We start from the raw sequence: 18,491 nt of genomic DNA on the forward strand, positions 1-18,491 counted from the left end.
ATTACATTTGTACTAGTTTTATCAACACTTAACTTAATTTAAAAGAACGGTGACTATGATTATAAAGGTCCTATTGATAAGCTATGCAAATGAATGGTAGGCCTTGTACAAACGAAATTGATCTGATAAGTCCAGGAAAACTAAGAAATGCCACATGTCGTGATGCTAAAGTTTATCTGCAGCTTGCGTGGGTTTGTCCTGATCAACATTCCACATTACCAATAGGATCACAAATCTTTCCACAACTGTCCATGAACTTAAATACGAATCAATTTGACCAGAGCGCCACCTAGTTGTTGGCCTACAACTGCTTTGTAGAAAGAAAGCAAGAAAGAAAGAAAGCAAGAAAGAAAGAAAGCAAGAAAGCAAGAAAGCAAGAAAGCAAGAAAGCAAGAAAGCAAGCAAGAAAGAAAGAAAGAAAGAAAGAAAGAAAGAAAGAAAGAAAGAAAGAAAGAAAGAAAGAAAGAAATCAAGCAAGCAAGCAAGAAAGAAAAAAAGAAAGAAAGAAAGCAAGAAAGAAAGAAAGCAAGAAAGAAAGAAAGAAAGAAAGCAAGCAAGAAAGAAAGCAAGAAAGAAAGAAAGAAAGAAAGAAAGAAAGAAAGAAAGAAAGAAAGAAAGAAAGAAAGAAAGAAATCAAGCAAGCAAGCAAGAAAGAAAAAAAGAAAGAAAGCAAGAAAGAAAGAAAGCAAGAAAGAAAGAAAGCAAGAAAGAAAGAAAGAAAGAAAGAAAGAAATCAAGCAAGCAAGCAAGCAAGCAAGAAAGAAAGAAAGAAAGAAAGCAAGAAAGAAAGTCAAAGAAAGTCAAAGAAAGTCAAAGCCAAAGTCTGGTTTATTGTCAATTCTGCCAACATACATATAGAAGAATGAAATTGTGTTACTCTCAGATCCATTGTGCATACAAAGAACAATCCACAGAATAAATATGTATATAAATACAAATACAAATGTATAAATGTTAAAAACAACTATTATAAGCAGTGATATTTAATGGCCATTTAGGTTAATGGCAGATAGAGTGCAAACCAGTGATATAAACAACAGTGCAGATGTGAGGAAGTGCAAAGAGTTTATTAATCTCTTTAAAGTGACAAAGAGAGCAGCTTTGTTAAACCCATCAGACGTTAAAGATAGAAATTAAGAAAGAAAGATTTATTGATCACAATTGCATACTTATCTCTTTGTCAAAGAATGAAAACATAGACATGAGCTAATGTTTCTGTGTGTGTTTTTGGAGGGGGGTAGACAGAAAGAATTAGAGGCAGGAATGTGGTGGAGTTCACGAACAATGTCAGATTCTATTACAGTCTGAGGGGCGTCACTCTGTTAGATAGGTGCTGTGTGTGAGTGGGGTTAATCCAGTGTTTATGAAACACACAGGGTGAATAGCTGGCCCGGTCACACTCAAACTGCACTGCTGTGTGATGTGTGTTTGCTCTGTCACTTCATCTTAGAGAGAGCGCACAGCTTAATGAGAACGAGGAAGTGAAGAAGCACTACAGGGATTTTCTTTCTTTTGTAACGGTGACAACAGGTGAGAAATCTTTTAGACTCTACATAAACAAATCACCTCTGAGAAAAGCCTGGGTCAATAAAAAAGCAAGCTTTAAAGAACACCTTACATGCACCGTTTCACCGCAAATGTTTTGAAAGGTGTTGAGGTCTCAGGCGTGGTCCTGGTGGTGCAGTCTGACCTCTTTCCATGCCTCCTCTGGGACATATGGCAGGGATTCCCAGTTCCCACGTCTGAGTCCAGATTAAACCCTGAACCTGAGGTGTGGTAATCCAGAACAGAAACTCGCATTGACAGAATTGGGGCTCTTTGATCAGATGAAGAAAAAGAGCGAGGGATTGAGTGTTGGAGGGTGGGGGATAAACAGGGATAGAAAGAGATAGAAATTACAAAATGGAAAAAAGAGATTTGGAAATTGTGATATCAAATACACCCACAATAAACCAAAATCAACTATATTGCAGACACCACATCTGTGGTATCCGTTTAGATCGCTCACGTGTGCGTTTCAAATGTTTGTACCAAGAGAAACCAGTTGTGACTGTTAATAAACACCTTGTGTTGTGTGTAAGCACATTAATGAACGTCAGTGTATGTTGATGTACATCCATAAATCAATCAGTACATGTGTCATGGCACTGTAGGTTTGTTTGGTTATACCCCTCTTCAAATAATTCTCTCAAATATAGCAATGCATGCCAAAAACACTTGAATATTACACTCTCTGGTGTTTTGTGATGCCATAGAAAGGTTCTATGGACGTTAAAGTTCTTCTGGAACACAAATGGTTCCACTAAGAACCTTTAATGTCCATTGAACCTTTCTATTGCACAAAAGGTTATTTGTAGTGAAAGCATGTTCTTTAGATTATAAAAAAGTAAAAGAAATTCCAGAGTTTAATAACAAATAAAGATACTCATTAAAAAATGTCTTTGATAAGGTTATAATTTTTGATTGTGTTAGTTGGCTGTATTTTAATTTATTATTATTATTACTAATGGAAAACAACGCAACTGCAGTTTGATTTGTATTAATTGGAATGCACAACAAAACATTTCTTTTAATTTAATTTAAAAGTAATCTATTTTTGCAAATTAACTAAATTTATCATAATTATTTTGGGAACTAAACTTATTCTTCTTATTGCATTAAAAACCGTTTAGTAACACATTGAGTATATAATTGAATATAGGGAACCTTAGTTGGTTCTCACTAGAACACAATAAGTTTGTGAAATATTATATTTATATATTTTTTGCTTTAAATAATCTAGTCTACGTAATGTCTTTATTAATTTACTGAAGCAAACATGTACTCTTTGTGTGTGTGTTTGTGTGTGTGTGTGTGTGTGTGTTAGAGCAGATAAGCCAGCAGAAGTGAAGAGAGCTGTTATTTCAATAGCAGGAAATGGAGCCCTTGGTGAGTAGAGACATGACTATGAAGTCTGGCGTGAGAAACTCCAGTTTACAAAATACACACATTATCACACACACGCCCACACACAAGTTTACATATTTAAATATACAAGAATATATAAAATTTCCCTGTTCAACATCTCCATGAAGTGACACAATCACAAAGAAATTAAGTCTAACTGAAAACCAAACCTGCCTTTGACAAACAGGACATCACATGCTTTAGGCAAAACAAGCTGTCAAGCAACACCTCATATGTTGACATCATTGCATTAGTTATGGCAGTATTCTCACCCATGGCTTAGGCTAAAAAATCATATAAATACGTTTTGGGACTTCAAACACGCAAAGGAGTTCTAAACGCCATATTTAAAAACCAAACACAACTGTGTCAATGGTTTTCCACAAGAGGACAGCACAGTCCACAGCTGACACAATCCGACTTCTCGCGGCTTTGAAAAGCATGGACAGATGGCCAAATAGCTGTGTGTGCCTTTTGATGTTTATATGTCGGTGTGTGTTTGAGTAAATATTATATGTGCACGTCAAAGAGCATAAATGTGTCTTTGCGTTAATATCCAGCCTGACACATCCATTTTTATTTTCTCCAATCACCCTGTCGAGTCTCTCTCTCTCTCTCTCTCTCTCTCTCTCTATCTATCTCTCCCTCAGCTCACTCCATTAAAATAAAACGAGAAAGTGTATAACACACGCGCTCAGGCTGGACTCTATTAAGGTCTGTGCTCTTTAGTAGACATCCAGTGTGACAGTGAGGTCAGAGAGGGTTAAATCTCTTCAATGCAGCTCATCTTGTCACAGAAGCAAACTCCTGCCTCTGAACCCCCGACAGCTTTGACCTGTGACCTCATCTTCTTAGGAGAACCCTTTCTCTCTTTTAGCTCCTTTATTCTTTCTTTAGAACAGAGCAAACAAAGCCATTAATAATCGTCCAATTGACATGACATGAGGTAAAAAGATATTATTATCTACTTAAAAGAGCTTTATTCACATCTGACCCAAAGCATAGAGTTAAAACACGGACTGAATAGTTACCTATAGTACCAGGCAAAGGAAGCACATCGCAGACAAAACAAAAAGTGTTAACAAACCAATGGACTCTTGTATAGTCTAAGAAATCTCTATGTCTTAATTAATTTGGGTCAACATGGTAAAAGTTAGGCCTTTCACAAACTAACCTTTGGACGTCATTTATTGATATTGACTGGTATATTTGAGTATAGTATATAGTATATTTGAATGTGTCTTAGTATATCTGTGTATGTTTGTCATTGGTACATACTGTAAATTGTCAGGTAGAACAAGGCTTTTACAAACTTTTTGGCAAACATTTGCTCTTCTTTAGTTTCATATATTAGGTCAGATTTCCAAACATTAAGATACGACGAGTAAACAAGAATGTTATTATTTAACTAAAGGGAGTTTTGTGTAACAAAACAAACAAAGAACATCAAAGTCACCTGGCCTAATGTAAAATACATGCATTTGTATAATTGTGCAATGCTATGATGCCATACATAATATAATTAAAATCACTTTTGGGCATAATGTTCCATAGGCAATAAATAAAATGGTCCATGTGGCGGAGAATAGAGTAGAACCTCTAATTTAGGTGTTGGGGCGACATAAGAAAAGCAAAGAAGAGAGTATCATGCAGACACCTCTCTGAGTGGACCGGATACAGACCCACGGTCCTGAGACATCCAGGAAATACTGCATGGAAGTGTCTGGGAAATGATGGCCATTTAATATATGTTTGATGAGCAAATCACTCATCACGTACTTCTTTTTTTAGGCCATTTTAAATGATACTTGCAATCACACAATTTATTTTAAGTAAATTGTACTAATTTATACAGTATTTAAAATTCTTCAACAATACAATGTATTCTATTTTATAATTATTTTTTTTACAGTTTTACACTATTATCTGTACAAACAGGGTTGGGCAATAATACATCAAAATGTATTTAAAAATAAAAAAAAGAAATACCTTAATTTTATTTGTATTAAACTAAACTACAAAATACAGATGGCACACCACGTATCAAAGTAAACTACATTATTTTTGTGTTTTAAAGAGACTAAAAAATACTTTTAAAAGGGAGGATGATTTTCTTTCTCAACTTTCCATCAATCAATTTGCCTATTTGATCTATCCCTTCACCATATCACAGACTCAGTTGATTACGTAAACAATGTTTGATAGCAACAGCTTTTCTCTGCCCGAGTCGTGCAATAAATCTGACATACGCAACCAGTTAACAGATCAAATATTCGTACAACGTGTCTACCCCTCATGTGACACGACACGATAAAAGACAATATAGCACCCTGGCATCCATTTGATTTTACATTTTGTCCACACTGGATGTGGCGCCATGCGATAAACCTATTAAGAACAAGCTGTAGTCGTGCCAGTCGTGTCTGGTGTCAGTTTTGAAGTAACCAACAGTTTAATGTGTAACAGTTTGCTAATCTTAATTGTATCCTAATTTAGTTATTTGGTGTTTGGTAATGAAGGGCCTACTTTGCATCAGCAACACTGACTCAATGACAAACAAGTCATTCATAAGTAGACAACTGATGCCACCTGGGGCCAGACTAGTCTTACAAGTTAGTTATCTTATTAAGAAGAATGATCTTATTGAAATCTGAAGAGTACGCATTTTTAGTCTAATTGCTAGTTATTGAGATTAGTTGTTAAGACACAGTCTTAACTTAGTGGCTAAGTTTATGCAACTGGGCCCTGTATTCAAAGCAACTAGTTTCTAACTAATTCATCATCTGATTGTTAATTATAAATATAGTATGTATATTATTAAATATGTGTCAGGAAGTCGTTCTTGCAATGGTACACAAAATCATGATCCTATTCGTCTACTTCAATAAGGGTACAATATTCAGCAATCAAATATTTATTTATCATACATATTTGGAAGTAAAAAAAATCTTTAGCTAATAATTAAATAATCAATGTGTTTTGTAGCCATATGTTTAAGCCAAATATGTTTAAATGAAGCCAGAAACGTAAACGGATAGTAGCAACTGAACTTGTCAACTTAAAGTCTAACAAAAACAATCAAACTGAGACAACAGGTCTCATTAGCTTCTTATGCCTCTCAACACAACACATTATGTACATTTGCTAACTATTTAGTCAAGGTTACTAAAACAAACACCAAAACTTAACATAAACTGTTAAAATTATAGCAATTTCTGCAAAAGACAATGAAAATGTGGCGTGATATGTTATAATTATATGTTTTGAACGAAGGGGGTTACATAAATGCCATTTTTTTTATTACAAACTAAACTACTTAATAAAATATCCTTGAAATAGATGACATTACAGTGAAGATGCTAAAATATAAAAAGGTTTGTTTTGATTTCTTTGTTTCAACATAATTGTATTTTTTTCTAAAATATGGAAAAATATTAATAAGTAATTGTTCTAAGTGTTCCCATATAGTGTATTCTGTCAATTTTCTTTGCAACAATGCAAATCTATAGAATTAATTTGATTCGATTAAAGAACGAAATGAAAAAGCATATCAGAGCTGAAAGTCATGCCTACATGATGAAAAGTACAGTATAAAATCAGACTTTATATTTATACTAATGTACTGAATGTTATGTACAGAACGTTGTAACAAGATAGGGCATCACCTGAAGAGGTGTGTGTGTTTCTGGAGGTGGTAAATCTCATTATCCCACCTGCATCCCATAAACCACCCGTGGCATTGGACAGTAAGTGGTCCAGTAGATTTGTGGCTCACTACAGCCTTATGGATTAGATGATGTTAAAGTTCAAATAAAGTTCAAATAAAGACGTTCCCTGTAAAGTTTGCTTTAACAGTAAAATTAGACAGATAGAACACGTCTTGTTGTAAAATATCTTGCTTTTTAGAATTATAGAATGTGTGTGTGTGTGTGTAAACGAGTAATTTACAAGCTGGGCAGGGTGTGTTAGGGCTGTAAAAGAATAAAGAGTTATTGAGATCGCACCTTTAGGACGCAAGAGAGGTGTCATCTTAAAAACCTGTTCATCAGGAAATTGTTACAATTGAATGCTCAAGGTTGACACATGAAATACCTACACACGTAGTGCTTCATATGCAAACCTCTGGCTTTTGAATCTCAAGTTTTGATATAAAAAATCAATAGGCTAAACTAAGTGAGGAGCCAGACCCCATGCAATCTATATCCTTTCTCTTAGATCGACGAATCAGGTCAGCAAAGAGGTGCAGACCTTGTTTCTCCAGCTCCTGCTCAACCCAGCACACACAGATAACTTAGTGATTATTGATTGGGTTAAATATTTCCCTTTGATTATCATCTCATCCATATTTGAAGGTCACGACTGTCCATTGATCGTCTTTCTTACATGCTTGCCTCTGCACATACTCATTTTTATCTGTCTGTCTGATGTCAACGAAAAAGACAAAACTGCACTTCTCAAACAACATTTGAGGGAATTTCATGCATTGCTTGCTGACACACTATCAAACACAGAAATCTTGCATCATATTCCCTCAGTGGAGAGCCCTTGGGTTACCCCCACATAAACACTTACACAGGTGGTATGTGAACAGAGAAGAGCTGTCTCTCGGATGCCCGATTGTTATTGCGGGCCCTGCTGGCACGCCGCTGGACTCCTACATTAATGGCACTGCAACAGGAAGTGATATATTGTGTGAAACACTGTGTGTCTTTGAGTTACTGCAAAGAGAAAAAACACATCGACAGTTTCTGTCCCACTCAATGGGCTTTTAGAGGATTAATAGACATTCTTTCCCTTTGCACAGATTGCTATGAGAGCTATGCATGTGTGTGTTTAAGTATGTCATCTATTATTTATGTCTGAATATGTTTACAGAAATTGTTTATTTTACTTAAGGTCAGACCGTCTGACTTTAATTGTGTTTGATGGGTGCGTATATGTGTATCAGTCTGTTTTTGAAAAGGTCAGTCGTGAGAATCAAACAAATAATGGTATAATGCATTGCAGTAACTCAAAATATTCAAGACATGACAGGAACTGAACGGATGTAAATGTGTGTGTGTAAAGACAGGGACCAGATAATAATTACATGTGGTGTGTATTACTAAGAGCAGGACTGGTTTATCTGATTTTTTAAAATAAATATGTTTGTATTAATTCTCATGTTGTTTTAAACCTGCGTGGCTTTCTTGTGTCTGTGGCTTTCTAGTAGAAACCTACAAAGGCACATGCAATAAAAGTTGATGAGGACAGAAGTATACCAGAACAAAATGTTGTGTCACAAATTTCAAACTAACACAAATCCATCGCAAAGTCAATGGGTACCGCTGTTGTTCGCTTACCACCATTCCTCAAAATATCTTCTTTGTTGTTCTTCAGAAAGCCAAACAGGTTTTTATTGACAAGAGAAGGACAACATTTTCATTTTTGGGTGAACTATTTCTTTAACTTGTTTTAAAAGCTGGAACATTCCTTGACCCGCCCAGACTCTCGCAATGCCTTATTGCCTTTCACACCTGCATCCCTCTAGCAACACTCTGTGTGTGTGAAACTATTTGCCTTTTTCCGCTGATAATGATGCCACAATTATAGTGTACTAATATCTACTTCTGTGTGTGTAATCCAATCCCATTCAGCAACTGTGTCCTTAAGTAATAACAACAACACATTATTACCCACTTCAGATTTTCTCTTCTCAAACTCTCATAAAAGAAAGAAGACATACCATTCATGTAACCCCATCATTAAACATCTCTGAGCCCGTCCTGACCTCAAACAAAGCCCTGGAATGCCGTCCCACCAGCAGGAATGTTCAGAACAAGGGGGAATAAAAGGACAGAACGAGGGAATGAAAGTGTGAATCCTCTTTCTTCTGACCCTCCTACCAAGTGTCCAAATGAAGGAGCGTGTAGGGGAGTAAAAGAAAAGCAAAGAAGGAATAGAAAGGCCGCTTGTCCCCGCGTGAGAAATGCATTGTAGCGATACGGCTCCTGGCTAGCATCGCTAATCACAGGAATGAGCGGAATGAGCCGAATTGCTGAAAAGAGCATTCACACTGCCCACAGTTCATTCCACTGGACAGCCCTCAGAGAGCCAGCGAACACATCTGTATCCACATATATAAATGCTAACACTTTAAAATAAGAATTTATTTGTTGACATAAGTAAATGAAGTAGCTAGCATGTACTTTGTTTATGAGCAATATGTTTTTTCAGCATTTATTGAATTTTGTTAACGTGACAATTATTCATGTTAGTTCACTGTGCATTAAAGGGATAGTTTACCCGAAAATGAAAATTCTCTCATGATTTACTGAACCTCAAGTTGTTCCAAACCTGTATAAATTTCTTTGTTCTGGCGAACACAAAGAAAGATATTTAGAAAAATGGGTAACACTTTCTTTGTAGCATGTATGTACAATGCATTATAAAGAGTAATTAAAGGGTAAAATGCATTATAATTGTTCATAATGTGTGTTGTAATGCATTATATTTAGTTGTAAAGAATTATAACCAATTTAAAATATGTAGTGTAACAATGAATTGCTAAGTGTTATAATGTATTAACTATAACAACAATTAATTATAAGACATTACAATGCATTAAAAGGTGCATTACAATCCTTTAAAACAAATTTTATAATGCATTATAAATACAGTACATGCTTCAAGGAAAGTTTCACCGAAAAATGTTAGCAACTGACATTTCTGAGACACCATTGACTACCATAGAAGAAGTAAAAAAAAATTAAATGGCAGTCAAAGGTGTCCCAGAACTGATTGTTTTCCTGAATTCTTCCACAGAACAAAAATGTTCTTCTATGGTAGTCAATGGTGCCCCAGAAATCTTTCTTGTGTTTAACCTAACAAAGAAATTTACACAGGGTTGGAACAACTTGTGGGCGATAAATTGAATAAAGACATTTCATTCTCTGATGAACTTTCCCTTTTACTTATGTTAACAGATACAACTTTAGATTTTAAAAATGTATTAGTAAATGCTGAAATTAATATGAACTGAGATTAATAAATGCGTTAGACGAATTGTTCATGTTAGCTATTGAGCAAACTGATGATAACAAATATTCTACATTTTTGGTTTTTAATATAATTGAAATTTTACATTATAATTGACATTGTAAGGTTATAAATAAGAAATAAATAAGAAAGGTTTTACACAGAAACACTGTGTGCGAAAGTGATTTATCTGTCCCTTCTTTGTATCGCTTTCCATCATGTGTGTCTGGCTTGATAAAGCCATATACATTTTGTTGATAAAATGAGTCTATATCTTGAAGCAATTGTTGTAATACAGTAACTTTACAATTTATACTATTAATGTGACAGTATTTGAAAAGGTGTGAAATATACAGTATCTGTAATCTCAAAACAACGTTTAGGTTCTTTATCTATGTGGCCTGGGGGAAGGGTTCGGTTCTATGCGTATATCACTCCACCTGCTTTTACATCAGCCCTTAGGAGAAATGTGTGTGGATAGTGATCTCTGTCTAATCTGATTTATCTATTAAATGCACATTCTCCCGAACTCATGTCACAACCTCACAAATATTTATAACCAACACAATACAGATCATTTGCAGCATACGCAGTTGATCTTATACCATATTTTTTTCAGAACATGCAAGCTGAAGATTAAGAAATCTATCTTTGTTAAAAGAACCCTGGGATTGTTTCTGGGTGTGTAAAGTTTATTCGCTAAAACAAATGTAGATATAAACAGTAGTTTCATGAGTTTGCCAATTTAAGAATTCAATGTCAAAAGGTCTGCCAAAGAGACATATAAAACAAAATCCCATGGGTGAGAAAGAAAGGAGGTTGTCTATATATTTACTTTTATCACTGGCAATGCTACTAAAAAAGAAAACAATGGAAACAATTACCGGAATTCTAATGGATTTATTGGTTATAATTTAAATTGCATTGGTTTTAATGGAAACTATAATGGTCTCTACTGGTTATGTGCTGGGTTGTATTGGTGAGATGTTATCTGGTCGACGGCAACCAGTATAAAACCATTAAATCCTAATGGAATAAGGCCCAAAACACAGTTCACAAAGGAATTTTGTAATCGTTTTATTGGTGAATGCTAACGGCTCAAAATGGTTTTGAGATGGAAGCCATTAGTATTAGTATTTAATTCATTCAACTTCTATGATGGTTTCTTTTGTTTTTAGCAGCGGTGATGATAAGCAACGTAAGGAAATTCATTATTTTAACTTGTTTGGCGAGGCAAAATATATGGTTTGCATAAAAGGGGTTTACTTTTAACAATATATCTACTTTTTGATCACTGCAAGCAAACGTAACACACGGAAACAGTGCAAGCCAGCTTGTACGCCGAATCACTCAGCATTGACTGTTTTCCTTTAACACCTTTTTGTGAATTTATCCCCCTTATTTGTCTTCAAATTTTACTTCCTCTCGCCATCAAGGCTTATGTAGATCTCTGTCGTCTCTCGTTCACACGAGAGAAAGGAAAACGTAAGCTTTCAATCACACGCTACGCAGGATGAAAAATAACTACACGAAAGCTGAATCACAAGAATCAGGATATACCACAGCTCCCAGACATAGGCCGACGCTAATTCATAACAGAGAAACAAAACACAGTGCTAGCTGGCGCTTTCCCACACTTACGCGTATGCAAGGTGACTGCGTACAGCTGTCACATAACAATGAATGAGAAAAATAATGGATGAACGAACATACGCGGCGGAGCGCTAAAGAACGAACAAAGAAACAGACCAATTAGCTAATTCACATGTTAGCATAGCATATGACCAATTATAGTGTTTGAATAGCGAGGGAGCTGAAAGATACGAACGATTTGGAAGAGTGGGGGGAAGAATAGAAGAAAGAGGGGATGAGGGAAATTGAGCTGATTAAGAGACTGGGGATGGAGAGAAAAAGACTTAAAGAAGTGAGGCGGTCAAGAAAAATAGCGCTGGTAGGAGCGCTGATCCTAGATTAGGTCATGTTGTCTTTGTTAGTGAGAGTAAAAAGAAAAGAAAACAGAAGGACGGGTGGACGATGGAAGAAAAGAGTAACCAGTTCTCAGGAGTTTAATCCGAGAGAACGACTTTGAGGTATTGAAACATCATGATGGTGGGATGAATGAGAACTGCAGTGATTTTGAGGAACGTTCAGAGACTTTGCTGATGCGAGTGTCTATACACTTGAGTTTAAACTGAGGTGAAAGTTAGCAGTAGCAGCACTAGGTGATAATTTGACCTACACTGCAAGATAACGAACATAGCAGATAACACACAGCAGATAACATCACGGGATGGGATTAGTGACAATGAAGGTATAGATTTGTGGTGAGAGGGGAGGTCGAGGGCCAGTTTGGCAGAGGAGGGGGTGTTATCTTTGTGTCTCTGTGTGTGTTTGTTATCTTTGTAAGAAAAAGGCCTTTGTCCATGTCTTCCAGTGCTGCACGGAGATCACATATGGACAATTGCATTACAGTGTCAATGTACAATGTTTGATTTACAATCTCCTGCATTAGAGTGTTTCTTCATTCTTGCTCAGTTTCAAATATGTATTTTCTTGCTTTTACTCATATAAAGTCTATCATAATTAAGCGAGTCAGAATATGGGTAGTTGACATTAATTTGTACATGTGTCCTATGGTGTGACATAGCAAAATTAAGAAAACAAACTTTTAATATTGCAGTGTTTTATATTATTAATATATATATATATATATTAATTTATTTATCATATAAAATAGCACAAGATAGATTTATCTTCTTTGTTAGTTTACTTTTACTTTTTGCAGTCACACCATAGGAGGAATTGCATAGTCTGTCAACTACCCATATACAGTATTATCAATAACCGTGATATCAAAACCAGGATTATCATGTTAATCCTACACATAGGCTATGATAATTTTGTGAACATTTCAGTATCTGTATTCTCATAAATTGTGCAACAGAATGGTTACAAACTCTCTCCCTATGCCTTTATTGTCATTATATTTATTTATAAAAATATATTGTTGCAAAAAGGGATAGCAATACCAATGTTTGCTGTCTAAAATCCGTTTCTATATATTACCTTCAATACAAATAATGACTATCCCTCTACCAGCAATTTCGTTTTAAGACAGTTTATGATTTAAAAGGGATACTCAACCCAATAATGGAAATTCTGTCATAAATTACTCCCCATACCTCAATACATTTCTTTATTCTGTGGATTACAAAGAAAAATATTTGGAAAAATGTTAGCAACAAAAATTCAGTTACTTACATTTTTTCAAATATCACAAATAAAATTTGTACATATTTGAAAGAACTTGAGGGTGAGAAAATGACGACAGAAAATGGATATTAATTTTTGGGTGGAGTTAACAGAGCCCAAAAGAGTCCACAGAGCCAGAATTAGACAGGTCATGTATGCGATGTAAGTATTAGTTCAGAAAACATTTGAGTGGTCAGTTACACTGTTTCTCTCAGATGCATGCACATATTATGCAAAATTTACTAGGATAGATACTGGAGTAAGCCTGGGAAAGTGAGCGAGTGTGTGTGTGTGTGTGTGTGTGTGTGTGTGTGTGTGTGGTGGCTTTTTGTATCCTGTAGTGTTGAGAGCTACAGAAGCAGATCTTCACCGATAACAGGAGCCAGCAAAGGAAACAACACAATAGCAGGAGACTGAGAGAGACCCTGTGAGCAAACCCACCTTAGAATGTTTATGTAAAAAAAGTTTCATTTATTATGGTGAAGGGTTTGTGAAAATCAACTGGCTAAAAAGATTACAACTAATTGCAAATGATGTCAGAAGGAGATATGAAAAACTGATAAATAGCCAACTTATTGTTATACTTAATATCACACCATTAACCAATTAAAATCATGTGTTTGCACGCACGTGTCTGTACCCCTCATCTCCATCTCATGAGAGTCAATCACATCAATTTGCCCTCAGAAAACCAAGAACAGAAGACCAAAGTGTGTAAAGAGCGAAAAACCGCTCCTTTCTTTTAACTTCTAAGCCGGTTTAAATGAAAGCGTGAAGACGAGACCACAATTAGCAGGCGCAGAAGGAGGGATGGGAATAAACTTGTGAAAGACAGAAGAATAAAAGGAAAAAGGATACAACTTATTTGGCGCTCTCATAACCTCTCGAATCCCACCACCGAGCTCTACATGAACACAGACCTCGCGAAACATTTCAATCCAATAAAAACTAATGAGACTGCATTTGAATCCCAAAAGCAGAGCGAAGAAGAACGGGGGAAAAAGAGACGATAGAAAAAGAGGAAGGTCCCGGTGTGAGGGTCTGCCCCCTGCAGATCACACTATTCTACCGTTCGCCCCCTTTTTCTCGCCCTCTTTTCTCTCCCTTTGAGCTTCACAGACCTCGCTGTCTCTCAATTGGATCTTTTCTTTGCTTGCTATTTCTTTGCATGCCTAATCCACCAAGGAGCTGAGAAACACACTCATTAGTGAGAAAAAGAGAAAGAGAGAGCAGAACATATGGCTTTGACTTGCGCTCACTCAAGAAATCTCTTGTCTTTTGCCGGTTAAATAGTTTGTCTGTTTATCGGCTTCCTCAGAGAGAACATCGTATCTGAACAGATCACAGAGAGGAAACTGTTTAAAAATGAAACAGGTTTAGAGGAGAGGTCGCACAAACAACGATCACAGAAATGATGTTTGTGGTTTTCTGTTTTAAATATGCTAAAAGATAGTAATGCGAATGCCACCTGTAAATGTTTGTCTGACCAATAACATTATCAGGTTTCACTTGAAGGCTCCGGCGGCCCCTTTGATGGGGGAAAAAGCGTCTGCCCAAGGGCCCGTTCCCTTGATTTCCCCTTTCTGTCTCTTCTTTCTTTCTTCTCCTTCACTTTAAGTATTTTCAAACACAGTGAGAGAGTCACTCTCTGAACCTCAGCCCTGTCAAAGGTTAACACACACACACACACACCTGAAGGAAATGCTTTTAACACAGGTAAAAGAATGTTTCCCATGAGTCCTTGCTGTCGCAGCTGCTGGTTAACGGTGTTGTGACATCGGAGGACAAAAGAGGCGTCTCAACTTTAACCTGAAGACAACAAAAACCAGAGGGATGGATTACAGAAGAGACTAAGATAAATATTGCAGTTCTAAAAGCGCTTTGCTTTCAATGGCAATTAAGAGAAAGACGAGCAGCATTGAACCATTTAATTCAAAATGCATTGCATTCAAGTTTTCATACTCATGGCGTGTTTATGCCAGAAATTAATTCACAACATTATAAAGCATGTGGGCAATTCCAGCGTTATTGATGTGACATTTAAATGCTCAGAGAGTATATTAGTTACCATTATACTGAATCTGTATTATTATTATTTCAGTAAACCCTTGTTGATAGAGTAAACATCATGTAAGGACTGATCAGTCTTTACTGATGTTTAGTCTATTTCAAAACAGTGAAATAAATGTGCATTACAGATGTGACAGAAAATATCAGTTTTTGTGAGAATGCTTACGGTTGACTTAATATTCAAGTACATATAAAGAAGCAATAATACCCGACAAATAGAGAGGGTAAGGCTCTTTATAGCCCACAAAATAGTTACAATATTTTAATTTACATGTGCCAATTTATTCATGATACTTATGGACAATTTATGTGATAATCCTGAAAATGGTATTACCAGACTATGGAAAATCATGCACTAAAAATAAAAATAATGCTTCAAAAATTTAGAGAAACCTATTTGATCCACCAAATGTTGACATCTGTGCTATCAATTTAGTAAACATCTTTGGTTTTGTATCTTTTAATGGTAAGGTTGACATTTGCATGGAATTGACCATATATCATTCTTTTTACAAATATAATTTTACCTTTAACTTTAAGTATATTAAAAATCGAGTTCTTACGTTAAAAAGAATACTCGATTTTGTATACTTGTATTAAAAGGTAAAAATCTGACCTCATGTATGAAATGTTTTGGATTAATAGTATGATATATGCTTTATTTTGTAGTGAAGTAAAAAAAATAAGTATAAGATCATTAAAAATGTATACTTCAAGGTAAAATATAAATTGATGTTTACATGTCTTTAAAAAAAGCTTTGTTTCACTTCATTTAAGTTGTTTACTTTATTGTATGATTATTTTTAATAGTTCACTTTGAGAGTGAAGGAAGTGTCCATTATACACTTGATAAACTCACGAAACTCATCTCAGGTGGATACTTCATGAGATTTGCTTGTGTGAATGAGTTTGCATAGCTTCAATCTAGGCAAATGGTGTATATTTTATAAAAGCAATAAGTGGGTTTTGATGAAACATTTATTAAGTATTGTTCTGCATAGTGCACAATTCTCAAACTTATAGTAATGTAATTTCAAAGTTTTGGTTAAATTGATGTTCTTCTAAAATGTGGTCAATTGTTGTTATAAATTCTGAATTGAAACTGTGTTTGGGCACATGCTAATGTCCCAAACCTGTTATTGCCTCTTTGTGCATCCACTTATATAGAAAAGACATTTAAGCACCTAAAAAGAAATAAAGACAACTAATCATTTAAAATAGATTACTGTTCTAAACTAAGTTAAAATCTGACTTGAAAATACAAACACATTCTCCATTGAGTTTTACAATTTAATTTGCCATTGTTGCTGCTCTGAATAAGTATCCCATGATCCTCTTTGGTGGGTGTGACTCGAGAGCAGCGTTCCACACCATTGGATGTTCGCTCTACCACACAGGGGCTGGTGGGTAAATGACTTCCACGACTAATCCCTTTGGAGACAGGAAGAAGTGTTATCTAAAACCTTTCTTTACGTCTTTCTAGGGTTGTCACAATACCGGTATAGAGAATAACCATGATATTTAAAACCACGTTAATCAATATTGCGTTAACACTACAAATACATTAATATCACTAATTATTAAGAACCTATGTATCATTTTGCCTTAAGATCCACCAGTGGCGGATCTAAGATTTTTTTAAAGCAGGGGCCACAATAAACAGAGGGGGGCCAAGTATAATGCACAATTCTTTCAAATTCATTTTTCAAAAGGGTGGCGCAAAGTTATCCGCAAAGTATTTTTTTATACAAACCCTGGAATCGAGTTATCATTTAGGACTTCCCTTTCCATCGCTCCAAAGTCAGTCCAAAGTGGGTTTTTTAATGGGTTTTTGGTAAATCGCCCGAAATAAACTCTGTGGTAAACAAAACCTCAAAATATTTTCACGTTTTATTCTATGGCATGTTTTTGACCCATCATGTTATCTTTTATTCTAATTAGCAAACTTATAAGACACAAAAAATATAACATCTAATACCACAGCAAAATCTATTGTCCTAACAAATATAAAGTTCAAAGGTTATAAAAGACAAGTAAACAGTCAGTAAATAAGAACTATCTCTCTCCTTCGGGCTGCTCCGGTTATCTGGGATCACCACAGCTGTTTTTATGCTGCATGCAGTCCGTAAATAAGAGCAAATAAACAAAAAATACAAGCTATAGCACATCATTTAATTAAACAGAACAAATGAAACATTGCTTTAGGTTTTTAGGCTTAATGGTATTCAGATACCGATATAATCAAATGTAAAATAATATTTTCAGAAAACAGAACGCATAATCTTTGTGTTTTATATAAAAATGACATAACTTTCAGACTGTTTTCCAGGATACTCGTCAAGTCGGGTATTCTGACATTTTGACATGTCCCTTCAAGCACAAAAAGACACAGAGAGAAAGGCAGAGAGAGGTTTGAGGTGCAGCCTGATCGAGCAAGTCACAAATCCCTCAACAGTATCGAGCATCTTTCACATCAGTTATCATGCACTCGTGTGAGCCCTGAGCTGACTAGCTTTCTAAAGCGTTAGACAAAAAGAAGTTAAGTGACAGCAATCGCTTTTTTTTTACTTTAAAGTGTAAAATAGGTAGGCCTATTTAACGTTAAGGGGACGACGACAGTGAAAACATTAACACTATTAAGCAGCTGTATGAAGAAATTGCTAGATCTAAAGAGGCGCATGCAGTTTAAATTTGAACGCGACCGGAAATAACAGAAAAACATACTGAAAGCGTTTTTTATTTCCGCTTTGACAGGCTGCCGCATTACTGTAAAGGCATAAGTATACTTCGGCCGCCCGAATTACAGAATTTTTGTAATCAGGATGGTCCGCGATCTTCTGCACACCCCATTTACGTGCAACCCATTTTTTGAGACCGTGCAGACTGGACCCGTACAACAGCGAATGCGCGAAAAATGTGGTATTATATCACGCTTATTCGCGATTAGAGTGCTCAAGAAGCTGTGTGGACGAGAATGTAGTTGCGTTTGTCTGAGCTCGCTGGACACTGAGTGCACTGGAACGCTGCTTTTACACAGCACTGTTAAAAAGTTAAATAAACATTGGCGCAAACAAGCGTTTCGGGTTAAAGAACGTGTTTATAAATCCAACAGACTGATGAGAATGCGGGACATTTAATCAATATGCTACATGCGGGACAAGGTGTGAAAATGCTGTGCGGTACAACGTAAAGCGTGGCGGGTGGTC

This window comes from Triplophysa dalaica, chromosome 8, assembly GCF_015846415.1.
Source record: "Triplophysa dalaica isolate WHDGS20190420 chromosome 8, ASM1584641v1, whole genome shotgun sequence".
Taxonomy (NCBI): domain Eukaryota; kingdom Metazoa; phylum Chordata; class Actinopteri; order Cypriniformes; family Nemacheilidae; genus Triplophysa; species Triplophysa dalaica.